This window comes from Meleagris gallopavo, chromosome 4 (assembly GCF_000146605.3).
Source record: "Meleagris gallopavo isolate NT-WF06-2002-E0010 breed Aviagen turkey brand Nicholas breeding stock chromosome 4, Turkey_5.1, whole genome shotgun sequence".
NCBI classification, from domain to species: domain Eukaryota; kingdom Metazoa; phylum Chordata; class Aves; order Galliformes; family Phasianidae; genus Meleagris; species Meleagris gallopavo.
The window spans coordinates 8,620,052-8,636,983 of NC_015014.2; the positions used below are offsets into that span (position 1 = coordinate 8,620,052).

Here is a 16,932-nt window from a genome sequence, read left to right on the forward strand (position 1 = left end):
TGGGTTTTTTTTTTTTTCTTGCAAAACAATTGAAAAATTACAGTTCTGCAGATATCCTAGGTACCATATCCCTGATGAGCTGTAAAAGGAATATTCTCAGTGTTTTGTTCTTTAGTTCTATCTGACTGAACCAGGGCTAACGAAGTAATCCTAGAAAAGACAGTCATCACGAAAATAAAAAAAAAGGCAGTAAACTTTCCTAGGGGAAAAAAAAAGCAATAAGTTCCATAAGTATATGGAACTTAGACACAGGTTGCAAAAACCAAGCACACTGAACACTGAAATTCTACTCCTTAAAGAGTTGTGGGTCTGTTTGCCTGAGGACACAATATTAAGGACAGTATTATTTATAACATACAATAAAGGCACAACTTTAGGTCCTTTTAAAAAGTTACTGATATTGATCTTGGGTTCTTTATACAAGACAATATCTGTTACTTTCCTAAACATTTACTGGATTGCAGCTAAATTTATTTTTTCATATAAAATGAAAGTGTGTCTGACACAATTTACTTTTTTTTATAATGCTATATTAAATCAGCCCAGAGACATTGACAACAGAGTGGTAAATACTTAAGATTACATCTTCTTTCCTACAACATTATTCTTTTCCTTCTCTATCAGATCTACTGTCAAATAACTCAGTTCCTCCTTTTATTCTCACTCTTCAAACACTCTCAGCATCTCAGCTACACTAAGATCATCTGATTTCATTGGCAAGATAAGGAGAGATCAGAAGTCAAAAAGAGCACTTTGGGCATGGTCCAAAGTTACAGGCATAAACAGAAAAGAAAAAAAATTGTTCAACTGGCTCAATACTGAACCCCAAATATTTACTGTCACTTCAAATGATTGTATGTCAGAGTCTCCATTATTACAATTAAATGTTTATTTGAAAATGGAAACAGTAAATGGGACAAAACATGTCCAGATAGAAAGCTCTAATAGTCATCATCTTTCTGCTGTCTAGAGATTGTTAGAAGACCAAAAAAAAGTATTTATTTCCATTTCTCTGTCTAAGAAAAAATCAGAGAAATCTTTAGAAAAGTAACGTTATCTAGAAGAGCTAGGACAAATCTACAATTAGTACTCTGATCTGGAATTACCTGCACTTTGACAGCTACCTTGCAAGAAACACTATAGATCAACAGGCAATCATTACACACTTCCTTCAGAAAAAAAAAGCAAATTTTAATCATTCAGTTGAGCTTAGATATGATGGCACAAAACAAACACACCCTGCCATTCACAAACATTTCTCCAGAGAAAGCTTTTGTGCTTGCTTTTCTATAATCACATGTTGGACCAAGCAGGAGGTTGTATTACTTGGCTAGCTATGGGCTTTTCCTGCTGCTGTTTTGCTTCTCCTATAACACAGACTCACTTTATTTGAAATTCTGATACAAACCACAGCACTAGGGCAAAGCTCAACATTTCAGGGATCTGCCTTTAGCCATAATTATAGCCTCACCTTTGTGCTCTGCACTTTCAAGGGTGGCAGCTGCTATAAATTACCACAGGTGGAAATAAAAAAAATATATAAAATAAAATAAAATAAACCGGCAGCTTTCTTGAAGGGACACCAAACAAGCTACAAGCTTGTCCACTGACATTTTCCTCCTGGATAACTCAGGCCAGGAGGTCAAAACAATGGCTGACTAACAAGACAGCATGTAGGGAAAAGGTTACCATTAATAATGCAACAGAAGAGCACTATGTGGACAAGTAATGGTAGAAAAACATACCGGGAGGATAAAGAGGTCATGAAAGAAATGACTAGATGCTAGTTGGAGAAGCGATGTTCTGAAAAAGGTGCAATGTTGTTAGCTGAACGCCCTTCCAAGTGTTCAGTAACTTCTGCTCCCAAAATATTTCCCTCAGAGGTAGCAAATACAGATGTGCTAATGTTCTTTCTTCATTATTACCATAAGCCAATGCTTAGATGATTTCACTAGATGGCTTTCCTGAACAACCCCTGACTTACACACTCAAAACACAAGGAATACAACACAAGAAAGGGTAGCTTGAGAATAGTGCCATTCAGGCAGCTCAGACAGGAGGATTCCAACCACAACCACACAAACAGTGGTGGATTTGTCAGCTGAAGCCACCGAATGCATTCACAGTCACCCCTAAAAGTTTCACTAGACTGTGCACTAAATTCAACCTTTGGTCTAACAAATAGATATTGATATTGCTAAAGACTCATAAAGGATTCCTGAAGTAAGCTATTATCAGCTAACACTATCAGCTTCAGTGAGAAAAAAAACCTCACATCCTATCATTTCAAGATCTAGAAAGAACAACATACAAAACATAGACAATTTCAGCAGCATTTTCATAGCCAATACTGGTAAATAATGACCTTGTACCTAGCTCAGATATAGCCTTCAAACCTAGATCTTCTTTCCCTGAACAGTGGAAGACCAGCCTTGGGAATGGAAATCCAAAAGCTCCACAAATAAGCAGCAGAGGCACTGTGGTGCTGATACATCAGACCTTTTGAAAAAAATTAATGTACTCCACTTTTCTGCAGACAGCATTGCATTTCAAATCCACTGTGGTACAGACTTGGAAGCTTAAAGACTGAATGGTGAAGATTTCTGATTTCCAAAACAAAGAATTAGTAGTATTCTGACAATGAAAATATCTTTATATGAGAAACAAATAACTTTAAGTTTCTAGGAGTGCATAATGCATCTGGATGTTAGTGAACTGGAAACCTCTTTCATTTTCTCACAGCTAAGTATTCCCTAATTCTTCTCTTACACTATTGTAGTCCAGTTACAGCAGACCAAGCCTTGTGTAAGTAGGAAAATAATTACAGCATTTTATATAAACTACAAGAAAGGCACAGAGTTTAAACAATGGTTTTATAATCAACAGCCCTTTGTATCTAGTGCATGACCAGAAAATAAAATCTGTCTTTCATAATAAAGAACAAGTGGCTCACTTACAATTCCTTACATGAACAATAAACGTGAGGTGCAAACCACTGATTGGGATGAAATAATTACAAGGTAAAAGTGGATTGAAAAATTATTTTCCTTTCTGGTAACAGCTTTAGAAATGGTTTCGCAATTCAGTTGCATGCAGGCAATTCATATGGAGAAAAGGGTGTGGGGGTGGAAGTATGCAATTGTACAGAGAAGAGAGAGAGAGGGTGCAGGAAAGCTGCCTGTTTAGTAATCTTTTTGCTAAATAATCCCCTGTCTTACCAATGGCAAAATGGAGAATAGATTCAGTGGCCTTGCATTCTCTTTCACTGCTTAACTAAGTACACTCAAAGAGAAACCTTCAGTCACAGCCTTCAAGTACAAACAGTAAAAATTATTTCAGAACTGCTTTGGTGAGGTCGTAGGGAAAGCAGCCTCTGCACAGTATCTTCTACATACAGGAGACAACAAAGGATTCCGTTTCCTAATGCTCTTTAACTCTGATCCTGGTTTTGTGATTTTAGCTGATCCTCACTGAAGGCTACTGAAGTAAAGACTTCACAGGACTATGATTGGGACCTTTTAAAAATAGCTAAGACTTACCCATATCATCAAAAACTTCTATATTTGCTGTACTATCAGAAGTCTGTCCTGGCTATAATTGCTGATGTCTCAAAGATCAAACCAAGATTCATCACTGCAAAATGTCTGAGGCAAAAGAACAAAAACCTCAAGAGAAGAACTAAATAGGTCTTTATAAGACGATTATAAAGCAAAAATAAGACAATTAGAAGTGACTACACTTATTTTAAAGATATTACTGCTTCATAAATGCTAACAAATCAATATGAATACAATGGCATGTGTGAATCGGGAAACTGTTGCTGCTGTATCTTCAACATCACCCAATCGATATGGAGAAGAGGCTGCCCTGCATTATGTACTAGTTCTTTCTTTTCTGAAATGTCAAACATTTTACCCAGAAGGACTACACTACAGAGACAGAGAAGACAGATTTACAGTCATATCCCAACTGATTCATTTCCAGAAAAATTAAGCTACATCCTAAGACTCTCCAAATCTCTAATGCTCTTTATGCTTCATTGGCTTTATGCACAGCCCTAAAACTGCTATATGTTAAGACACAAAATAAAAACGATCTGGCCTAAGTGTTCTCAACCAGTGACACTCCTGCTGCACTCCTTTTTCTAAGAGTGCAGCATTGTAGGAGAAAACATAAAGAGCTGGTTCGCAGAGCCGGTCAAGAAGCTAAGCAACACTAATCCAGCATCCCTCAAGGAAAGGGAATAGCTTTTCATAAGCTGCTTCTCTTTCTAACCATGTGATATCTCATCTCTGTATCAGAGACATACTAGAGAGCTGAAAAGATACAAAGGTGCCGAGACAATGAATTTTGCTAGACTGTGTGAGCTCCAAGTACCTCAGGCTTAGAAATTCAAAGCAATGGAGAAGCCAAGATATGGGCAGGTAAAGAATAGGGGTTTTGTACAACTTGAAGCTTACTGAGAAGCACACAGAAAGACTAAGGCAACACAGTATTCAAATAACTGAAAACATGACAATCTGCAGATTTTGAACTGGCAAATTCTCTTCATCCCTTACTTAATGAACCAATGAAATCACGCTAGACATAAAGCACTTATATCTCAACAGCTCTCTGCCATCAGATTTTATTCAGATCACCTGAATTATAAAGCTGACAATCAAAATTTATCTGAGGATACACAGGGAAACGAGACTGTGTCAATCTGTGGGGCAATTCTAATGGGACAAGTTGTCATTTTCTCATAGCTGATGCTCTTAAAAATCAAGAAAAGAGATGGAGAAACAGTGAGCAAATGAATGAATATACATACCTTTGAAGCATCTAACCCCAAACAGTGTGACAGGATACAAGGACAGCCTGGATTTCACAGAATCACAGAATTTATTTCTTCATGAACACATCTGTGCAAGCCAATCTGAGCAGCTGTTCTGTGACAGGCATCAGGAAGTAGAGCAGGTGGATGGAAAAAGGGTTTGGTTTATACCACAGCAACTCTTACGGCTCTTCAAGTAGGAGGACAGCAGGCCAGGAACGAGATTCAGATGCCTTTCTTATCTATAAGGATCCTTAAGGATTCAACCTCCATCTAGACTAAAGTAAAACACCCCCAGCACTAGTCTCTCTAGAAGTTCCTGTGCTCTGAATACCTGTACTGCCAACAGTCACGTGCATGCTATAAGCCTTCTCCTTGAAAATTCATTTCCTCTCCCCTGTCCACAAGAAATCAAACTGAAACAAAACCTTTTCAAGAAGATGAACATGAGGAGGGGTGACTGAAGTGATGAAAACATTGAGTTCAAAGGAAACAAACGTTTATTATAGTAGTATTTATTATCTCACCTTTGACAAAGGGGAAAAAATAGAGCTTATTTTGTACATATCCATGTCGAAGACAAAAAACAGAGAAAGAAAGGATATGACAGAATGACAAAGGTTCCTGGCAACTAAAAAACAAACTGCCTGCTTTCTCACCCAGTACATGCCAAAGAGTTGAAACTCGTCCACTTTTACCTTGTGATTGAGACTATGACTCAGGGTGGCAGTCCCTTGATCTAGAAAGGGTCCATCTCAGGTGACACATGGGGTCCCTGCAAGAGAAAGAGCCATTTTATCAGAGACAAACAGGCTCCCACCCCATTCAGTCCACCCGTTCCCCCCAACTCACCCACTTCTGCACAATTTTTAAAAGCTGGTATAAGAGCTTGGAAGGATCAGAAGAGACTGCAGTCATCCCCACTGCTCCTTTACACAGCAGCCAACACTGAATCAGCAAAGATTCCTACGAATCTCACCTCAGACTCAAGGGAGATTGTTATTTGAAAGGGAAATGAAGTAACTCCACGTAAGCGATTGATCAAAGAGGGACTCCAAGTTATTGTTCCCATGACACCTCTTGTTAAGTTGACCTCCAGATGAAACCTGAGCCTACAAGTTGCTTATCAGAATACCTAGCAAACTACTGAATGTCAAGTTATTGAGAGTCTAAATGTATTTGCTTAATATCTGAAAGATTATCTTTCTTTATAACACACAAACAATTGAAGGATCAGAGTAATTGTTTCACAACCACGGAGCTTTTTGTTCCCATAATCCACTAACTAGGAAGAGAAGCCAACCTGCATAATGAACAGAGCAGATTAAATTGTTAGCTGTCACACATGAGATAAAAGAGAGAAGTAATTTCTGTGCCTCTGTTGCATGGGCAGGATTCAGTTCCAGAACGCATGCAGTCTTGCCAGTTCCTGGCATTATCAATCCATTAGTGAGCCTTCATCTCTCCCTTTCCTCAAATGTCTTTTTAAAATCTCTCTCTGAAGATTTGTCCCTTTGTCCCACGGTGTGTTGTCCTTTGTCCAGACACTGAGGAAGAATTAAGCTCCTGTTTTCTGGCCTTTCCCTGCAGAATAGCTGCGCCAAGAGATCGAAAACACATCCTCCTCTTTTTCTAATAACAATCTCCCTTTTGGGATTCAGGGTTTTCAGAAAACCAGAGGTCTCTGAGAAAATGTCAGTTCTCAAAAACACCACATATACTTCCCCGACATGGTGAAGAGAAACCAGTCGTGATCATAAGAGTATCATTATGAGTGAAATATGCAAGAAGCATTGGATCATGTTAGAGTTTTGGAATGTTTTTAGATGAATCCATGATACAATTAAAACACGATAAATTGATTTGCACATATAATAGAGAAAAAGTAGAGAACTGTAAACAGTTGTATATTAAAGACTCTCAGATAAACCAGTGAGAAACAGCCACAACAAACACCAAGACGTCTCTAATTCAAGTATAAACTACTCAGCTAGTTCTAGGCACAAAGGGTAAATCTCTATGGCCTGAAATATCAATTTTCCACATACAAAAAACAATAATAAAAACTTTCCTTCTAGACTATCTCAAGAAGATCCAGCACCAAGACAGTACTTTAGCAGAGTTTTCTTATTTACCTTTTCTCAGGGGAGAAAAAAAAAAAAAAAAGATAATTCTATGCCTCACCAATGAGCAGACAAGGATTTTGAGAATCCTGAATTGAAATTAAAGCTACATAGCATGTCTGCTCATATCCACTCACTAGAAAATTTCAGTCAGCTGTAATTGCAACCCCATCCCCTGTTCTTTGGCCATAGTTTATATTTGTAGGGTCCCTCTAACTTCAAAAAAATACCTTGTACTTGCAGGCAAGTAAACTCAAAGTGATGCAAAAAATCTGGACCACAAAAGCTCATATAAAACAAGTTGTAAAATTAATTTGAGCTTAATACGTTTCTTATGCAGTGAAGGGTGCAGACAAGCAGCACTTGACCAAGAATCAGCGCAAGCCAAACTGGCTGTGTTAGAAATTCTTAATTTCAAACTAAATTCTAAAGGAAACTTTTTTTTTTTGTTCTGTCAATTTAGATGATCCCTTGCTCCATAACACATAGGAAAATTTGCAGTTATTGTACTGAAATGTGACATTCCTTTGGCAAAGGGGACATACTGACATATATCTTGGGTCAATGGGACGTGGCATAAGTCAAAAGAAACTGAAAACGGATCAGAGGAATCAGAACCTAAAAATACCCTTTCTTTCCTTTGTCAACACAGTTTAAGGTGTCTGCCTATGATTCAGAGGCATCTGAAGTGGAGTAAGATGAAACCCAGCACCAGTAGTTTCCTGTGAGCACTCATACGTACGTATTTCACTGACAGAACTTAAAGAGGAACCTAGTTTGGTCAAGAGAAGAATCAGCTCCAGGGCTGAAGGCAAAAAAGAAGATGAAAGTAGAATCCTGTGTTTCTCTGATACAGTCATAAATGTACACAGAGCAAATATAAAACAAAAGATCAAAACGAGCAGAGGGGACCATCTTGCTGAGAGCTCCTAGCCTTATTGGCTACCATTTGACTCAAAAGGTCACTTTTTTCACAATTGTCATATTTATGATATGTTCAAGTTTTGAAGGGACAAGCTCCATGAGTAATCAAGTTTGTTTCTCCCATCCTCCACCTTCTTGGTCTTTCCACTAAAAATGCATTTATTATTTTTTTTACTTTTCAATGCAAAGTCATTTCAAACATGTCATTTAAATGCCACGTACATGTTTTTAAATGGAGAATAGGTGTCTCATATAACTTCTAATGGGATCTATTCTATAGTTTGTCGTTAGAATAATCTCATAGAACTCCAAATTCAAGCACCCACCAAAAGGTATCCTAAACTTCCTCTTTAAAACTGCACTTCAAATTCAGAAGACTATATAGTCTATAATTATGACTAGCTAAACTGTGATGCAAACATTTGTCTTTGCAGAATGGAAATTTTGAATTGCAATGAAAGTTTGCAGTGATTCTATTCTCAGAAGGTGTATATTTTTTTTAATCAAAAGTACCTAACTATGTAATATTCAAGAACTGTATACTATTCTACTTTATTAAGGATCTATGTTTCTGAGAGAATACAGCAAACTTCAAGTTTGGTGTTTATTTTTAGACACCACTTCTACTTCTGTTTACTAATAATTTGCCATGAATAAATGGAGAGAAAAGGCAAAGGAACCATTAATGTTGGGAGAAGAGAAAATTTAACAAAAGGTAAATTACAAATGAACACTAGAAAGGGAATAACAGACTTGTTTTACTTTTAAGTTTTTCAGGTTTTTCCTTAAAAAAGATGGTGAACCAAAGAATGATATCTCAAAAGGTCACTGTTCTAACTATAGATATTTATTATTAAAATCGATCAAAAATCTATCCAAAATTTAGCAAACTGAATTTCAGTGAGTGCTATGGTGGAGAGTAATCAGACATAAAATTAAAATAAAAAATATATATTAACAACAGAATGCATTGTACTGATTTGCCTAGAGTGAAAAAATTAACTAGTTAATAGTTCCAGCCCAGTCTTTGTTGTTATCTCATTACAAATTCCTGAATGAAAAACACTTCTGCTCTTTTCCTGCTGAATGTGCTATTCTCTGTCTTAGGACATCCATCTCCTGTTGCTGCTGCTGTTGTTGTTTATTGAAATGCCTTCCTGAATGTGATAAATGCGTTAGCACGCACAGGGCTGGCAGCAGTTTGACATACACGGTAGGCATTTCCTGTAGCTTTCTTTCTTCATTATGGAAGATCTGCAACTAGATTTGTTCCCCAAATATGAATGAGATTACCTAGAAAGCCAAGAAGTTTTCGGGTTTGAGGCAGCCCTAAGTCATCATTTAAAAGAAAACCTTTATTTTAGAAAACTATTCTTGGGGCCATCCAGCTTCCCATTTCAGTCTCATGAAATTCCCACTTCAATCTCATGCACCAGTCAGTACCTCCTCACTGCAACACATCCTCCCGTTTCAGGGTGACATATAAACCTAATCTTAACAAATTAAATACTCAGGCTACTTCTTCACCAAGACTTGACTCTATTTTCAGTCATTCAAAAAACAATTTTCCTAATGAAGACCCAATCCTCTGGGAAATGAGGCCCAAATTTGCTCATCACGGCTGTCATTCACCAAGATACTCAGCATACACCATCACCCAAGACAGGTCCAGGTCATGAAGGAGAAGTATAGAGAGCAGCCTATGAGCGCCAATTAGTGTTCAGATTTGAGCTGACTCAGCTGCAGTAGTAAGATAGTTTAAGTTTTTTTGTGTACCAGCAATTTTCTGCTTTCTTGTGCCTATCCTCCAGCTATTACCATGCTTCACTATTAAGATCTTTTTTTTTTCTCCCACTTAATTCCAAATTTAGCTATCGCTTCCTTAGGCTCCTGACTTTTCTTAGTTGTTCATCTACTTTTTGTATTACAGGCTAATGATCTGTCAACTAATATTAAATTATTTGCTCTCCTAATTGCCTATTTTGAAATAATGGATTGTGGAATAAGGTGGCTACCTTAGCACTTTCCCTGTACATTTCAAAAGAAGAATGGATTGAAACATTAGAAATGAAAGACTGAAACCCCTAGAGATGCCTAGCTCTATTTATTACTCACAAAAACACGTCATCCACAAAATTTAAACATTTTACAATATTTCTGTAGAATTTATTTTTTGCCCACTTCCAGTATCAGTTGCTTTCACTAAGAAGCCTACGAGGCTTTCTCATTTTGAGATCAAATGTTCAAAGCATGCTGACCATTTAATATCACCATAACAGGTGTGATATTGTACAGGAAAACTAAGAGGAAAAGAAAAGTGGTTGAATGCACTGCCTTTTTTTTTTCCCCTTATAAAATATTTCCTAATGCTAATAGAAAAAAAAAAAAGAATTTTAAACAGCTGGACAGGTTTAGGATCAGTTGCAACAGAGAAGTTACACAGACAATATACTCAAGAGCTCAAATTTTCCAAAACTTGAAGAGCCTCTGTTAATGTCGCTCTCCCTTATAACAGGGAAATGATAGTAGTAGAGTTGCCAATGGAACGTACTCGTACAGGAAACAAGGTCCCCTACCTGTCTCCTTCAAATCTCGTAATTATTTTTTTGGATGGATTTTTGTTCATGTTTTCAACTCTTCCAGGACTCTACAATGAATCAGTTAAACCAGTGGAGCAGCGTGGTTACCTCAAACTTCTGAATAGACTGAAGGTGTAAAAAGACATGGAAAAACACCAACTGAAAGCCTGCTGGCAACTCAGTAGAGACATTGGAAGGAGCCAAATAAAGATCCTCTCTTTTGGACCACTCAGATTTACAAAATAAATTTGCACCAACACTCCACCAAGAGCTTCATTCTCATTTCATGAACATGAAAAGCACTTTGGCAAAAAAAGCGCATGTGGTTTTGGAGAACAGAAAAACGAAACCTTGCATCACTGCAGGGCACTTGCAAAGGCTACAAGAAAATTACATAATATCAGTTATAGTAAAGTTGTGGTATTAAGGCCATTCACAGTTGTATTCCTCGCTGTTCGCTCCACTTTTGAACTTACACACTTTGTTAAGCAAATCGTCCCAACAGAGACAGAAAGATCAAGATGGTGTGACTCTGAGTTAAGCCTTGTAATGCAAATCTTGTGTGATTTCCTCAAGAAATTTGCAATAAATTTTTACAGATTATTAGTACATACTGAGCGATATGTCTACCAAAATTCATTTCTTGGTACACAATAAAGCTCATTTTAAGGGCTAATTGGAGAGATTAATGCAGAACATTCCTTAGCTTTCAATTGTTTGTTTTTATTATTATTCTCTAAAAAAATCCTCAGTAAACTTTCATGGCACCCTTAAAGTCCTTAGTAATCTGTGACATTAAACACAGGAAGCCTGGGAAGATTTCAGCTCTGCCAAATATTCTGAAGATAAGCAGAAAAAATAAAATAGGAAATAACCAATGAGACCATAAGCCTACATTGATCTTTAACCTAAAACCCATGATGATTAAAAAAAAGCCCTAAAATAACTTTCAAACAAATCAGAGATAACTTTAAGAGAACTTCCATTTTCCTTGTGAATTGCAGTTAATTGCTAACAAATATACCTGCATCTGTCAACAACTAAAGATAACAGAATTTAACTTCTTAAAAACATAATCACAAGGTACTTCATCTCTCATCTAATGATATAATCAAGAGATGATGAAGAAACTCTTCTTTAAAACATTCACTTTGCCCTTGAATTCATCGGTGTGAAAGTCTCCACCACTGCAGCCTGCACAAAAAGGCTGAAGATAGGCAGGACAAGAGCGGTGTCACAGTGGGACATGCAGACCATTTCGTTCGCATGACGTCAGGTCAGAATTAGCCATCTGCAAACAAAGGGAATACCTTTTTTGTTCTTCCCCAAACATCTGATTTCCATGAGGATGAGTGGGGGTTGCTTGATTGGTTTTATGCAAGAACATTAATATCTGACTGTATTTGCTAATAAATCTCTCTTTGTTGAAAGACTGTGGGAGGGCAAGGCATGCAAATATCCCTGTCCCTTTAATTATGTTTCCTGTCAGCTCCATAACTTTGTTCCTTTTCTTTAAGAGTTTGCCTGCATATGGAAGAGTTCTAGTCCATATTCTAAACAAGTTTTGGAGATCACCTTTTCAGAGCAGATTTCCTCTGAAGCAAGAAAAAGTTTAATATCATACTTCTTGAAAACAGAGGCAGGTGCTGCACAAAGGAAACAGTTACAAATCGTTTAAGAACTGAATTCCTGCCCAGCCTCAGTGACCAGGGTTAGAATTTCACTGTGATTTAAGAAGCTCTAATATGAACTCAGGTTTTTGTGTCATCTGTACAACAAGATGCCCATTCTGCTCATGCAAGTTATTTTACCAAAAAAAAAAAAAAACAAACAGATTTTTTTCCCCTTTTCAACCTTGGGACCAAAGGAGAAAGACTCCCACTTGGTTGACTATCACAGACTGCAGTTAACAGCAATACCTTCAGAAATTTAGAACAGCCTTGAGAGAGGTTTGGATGCTTCCATGCCTCCCCGCTGCAAAGGGGAGCATCTGTATTGGCAGGGTCAGCATCGTGCTAAGCAGGACAGCCTTGCTCATGCAGAGTGACAGGTGACAATGAAAAGCAGTGGGGCACCGTATATTTCGCAAAAGGTTTTCAAGTCACTTCTTCCTTTTCCTGTGAGCCAAAGTCTGATATAATGCACGGAGAATAATAAAAGAGATGCCCTTAGTCTTTAATTTCAGGTTTACAACACAGAAAATGTTAATGGGAGTTAAATTAACTATTGACATTTATCACAATAATTTGCTGTGCTACCTCTGACCTGCAAGACAATATCAGGATAATAAAGGCTTGGAGACTTGCCTGAGCTGGGAGCAGTCTCTGTCAGTTTGCCCATCTAACAGGCAACTCCTTGATTTACAGACAAAGAGAACTCGGTGAGGACTGTTTTACCTTTGAAGTAGGCTCACGCACAGGCAATCACATCACCTTTCATATCCATTCTATCCACAATATATGCAAAATTAGGTCCTGAAAACTGTTTTTAGAGGAAGAAAGCTAAATTGCTATTGAACGTTATAGCATACAAAACAAGCAGCCAATTCCTTATAAGAAAAATGCTTAAAAAAGTAGAAGATAATTTGCAGAAACAAGGTTAGCTTCAAAAATATGAAGCAATTATCTTCTAACCGAATTTTAAGCCAAGTAATCTCTTCTCCTAGGTAAGAAGTGATAGGACAAGAGGAAATGGCCTCATGTTGTGCCAGGAGAGGTTCAGGTTGGATATTAGGAAGAATTTCCTCTCAGAAAGAGTGGTGAGGCACTAGAATAGGCTGCCCAGAGAGGTAGTGGAGGTCACCATCCCCAGAAATGTTTACGGAAAGGGTAGATGTAGTACTTAGGGACATGTTCTAGCGGGCAATGTCGGTGGTAGGTGGATGATTAGACTAGATGATCTTAGAGGTCTTTTCCAACCTTAAAGATTCTATGATTCTTAATATAAAGGAGATCTGAGACAACAAGAGATCATCTTATTTACTTAAAGATTTGTTCTGTGAAGAATGTAAAAACTTGTGGAATATTGCAGCTTTTTTTCAGAATAATACTTAACATTAGAAACTAAACACATGGCAGGCAGGCAGTTCTGTATTTTCACAATGTAGATTCATTCAATTCCACATCATGGGCACAGTTGTAAACATCTTTTTTGACATTAGCAAAACAAAGAGCACATAACAGCTAAAACTTACGTTCTAGAATTTTCTAAGTAGAATGTTAGTATTAACATGGCAGAGATTGTGTACTCCAGGAGAAAAAGCACGTTAATAAATACTCATATCTTACCACGTGCTTTTTTGCCCATGCAGAAAGCCTCGCTTCTTGGTGTGACTCTTCCCAAGACTTTATCCTTGCCTAAGGATTCTCTGCTGAAGCCTGGCCCAATACAGAGTAACCTGGCTTGAACATTACAGGGTAGAATGCTTCCTACATGCCATGCCCAAGTGTTAGCTGATTGTTTCATGAGAACACATTCCAGAAGCATAAGGGACAATGAGATGGGGTTTAGCACTCTATCCTGTGTTTAGGCACTGGACAGTAGGCAGTATTTATTTAAATATACTTTTTGCTAATTATGTGATCATGTGGAAAAGGTGGAATGATGAAACTCATCACACAGTCCTTAATTAGCCCAAAATCTATTGAATTAAAGAGAAGACCTCTTTAAGAATTCAAGGCTCAGATAAGTCCTCCTGCACCCAGCAGTTGATCATTATTTTTCCCTTGAAGGCTGATTAATTACTTATATACAGTAACTATTTTCCTGGCTTATGTAACTGAAATCCTTTTCATGTGTCTCGTCATTTTTTATTTTCTAACCAATCTACTGGCAACAGCATCATCCTGCCTCAGCAATTCCTATAGACTGAATAAATGTCGCATGAAAATGTTTCTCTTCATCTGTTTTAAACTTGTTGCCTTTTAATTTCAATGTTCCTTTGTTCTTTTATGATGAGAAAGAGTAAAATGACTGAGCTTCTCCATACCAGTTCATATTTTATATAACCCTAACATCTCCTTCCTTCACTAGGTCAAGCAAGCCTCTTTGCTTGTTAGCCCCTCTGCTTCTAATAATTTCCATTGCCCTCTGAATCTTTTCTATTTCTGCCACGTCCTTCTGCAAGTAATTCAACTAGAGCATATTCAAGGTTAGGAGAAAGATGTACCTCTGTTTAGATAACACCAATTAAATATTTCCTGTGTAATTTTGTGTCACTGTCTAACATACCCCATCACTTCACTTGCTCTTACTGCTACCGCAGACCCTGTCTCCACCTCTACAGCACTGACCCTATGCACCTCACAACCTCTGTAAGTCAACACATTTCAGTAAATTCAGTCTGGAGATCAAAGCCTGACAACAAAACACCCCAGCTCACACAATATATTCTACAGCTCATGTTCTGCCACCCCTCACACAAAGAGCCCACGGCTCTGACTGCAGTCCCTGAGCATCCCTGCAAAACACAGCAATTACAGCACCCTGGAGGCACTGCAAACCAAGACCCTGCCCTCACAAAAACTTATTCAGTGTTCGCAAGAATTAAGTTACATCTCTGCCCAGAAGCCTGCTAAGGTGAGGGTCATATTTATTTCTGTTTCTCAGTTTTAATCACCTATTCCTGTGTACAGTATGTGGTAGCTGTCTATTTGCAACATTTCCTGAGGTACTGGTTATTTCTATTATGAAGGGTGCCCGTTTCCCTCAGCATATAGGTTAGTCAGTTTTCTGTTAGTTTTTTTGTTGTTGTTGTTTGTTTTGTTTTGTTTTCAAACACCAACAGAGCAAAAATGCCAGCTACAATTACAGTTTCTCTGCCATAAATTATTAATCACTCTCAAGAGCCTGTTTGCTTCAGAGAGAGAGAAAAAGGATTGTTTACCTAATAAAAGAAGAGCTTACGATCATGCCAGTAGTTTTCAACACCGATTTTTTTAAAAAAAATCTAATAATCTTGCAGTACTGGAAAACACAGAAGTACTTATCGTTTTATTTGGTAGAGTTTACTTTTAGGTTAGGAGATAGTTTCTCAAGGTGATTGATTTTATTTTTGATTCATAACTTATTTCCCCACAGTGTTGTAGATTAACGTAGAAATATATATATAGTATGCTGCATTTAACTCCTTTGCTGCCTTCTGCTAAACATATTGAGACACAGTATTTACGTTCAGGAGATCATTGCCCTGATAACTGACCCAGAGCTCAGGGCGCAGCCCACCAGGATAGTGAGATTCATACCTGCAGCAAGACAAGAGCTAAACTTGAGGACGGAAACTGTGTCTCGTCTCATCTGATCCATGTAGACTGGAAGCTCACCTCAACTGACCAGTTCTCAAGATCTAAAGCAGCTTTCTAAGCAAATTTACAATAAAACTGTTACATATACAGTTTGAAATTTAGAACTTTTTAAAATTCTCTCTTTTAGAGGTGATATGGTATAGATTCTCTGGCATTTTTGCTCACCAATACCTCAAAAGCAGCTAATCCACTGTGTTTCAGACACACTGTCATACACCTCTGAGATCCCACAGCTGGAGGTGATCAGATGTTCATCATCTGACAACAGATCATTTAGAAAAGTAGGAAGGCATGGAGCAATCTGCCAAGAGATATCACACTTGGCTCTATTGTAATTCATTCTCAGAGAGTGAAATCCACATACTGTTTTTGAGAAGACCTTCCCTGGAAATAACAAGCTAACCATAATAGGAATAAAAAAGAAAAAGAAAGCACAAAGTCCCTGACCGTGTTTCATTTTCTCTCATGGCCCTTTCTTTTGTAAAGCATTTGAAATGCTATAGTGAGAAGTTCTTTTGAAATATCATAGACTGAATTATATCTGTAACGTGATGAAAAATTAAAGGTAGATGCCCAAGCAGAAGAAAATGCAATTAGATAGATACAGGTGCCCCAACTGTCTGAGAAGAGAGGAGATAAATAATGGGGTAGAAGGTAGCAAGGCAACATCTAAGTGGTTGTTTTGTAGCTGCTTTACTGTGTCAGACAGACACTTTTCTTCTACCCTACCCCATCACTTTGTTCAGGTTCCCGTGACAAAAAAATCAAGGTGCTTGTACTAGAGATGAGCAGTTGCACTCACTGACCAGGTCTGCAACCTGCCTAGCCAGGAAGGACACAAAAGGTTTCTGAGTGCACCATGGAAGCACCATTTATTTATTTTTCCTCCCCCAGATTACTTGCAGTTTTGTGTCAGCCTAACCTATTTGCAGGACACAGCAAGGTGTGTGTTTAGATTTCTGCCTATGAAAGCTGCAGATCTCCATGAGCATTAACAACTCCATCAGAAGCAGCTTTGTGAGCCAAAATCAGAGTAAAGAGGGACCTAAGTAATATCTGACAGGTGTGTGTAGGACTACTTTACAGATTTAAAGATCCCACATGGAAAAGCAGCATTATTTTTCTTCCAAAAAACTCAAGAATTAAGCTGGTAGAATTCTTAGTGTTTAGCTTGTTTGTTTTTGTTT

General features: G+C 37.8%; 1 long non-coding RNA gene across 1 annotated transcript in view; it reads right to left on the reverse strand.

Annotated features, from left to right (window-relative positions):
* Positions 1 to 16,932, reverse strand: part of LOC116216535 — a 79,386-nt gene that overhangs the window by 28,692 nt on the left and 33,762 nt on the right. The window contains exon 6 of the long non-coding RNA XR_004159463.1: positions 5,515 to 5,591. This is a non-coding gene — a long non-coding RNA (uncharacterized LOC116216535). The remainder of the gene's footprint in view (positions 1 to 5,514; positions 5,592 to 16,932) is intronic.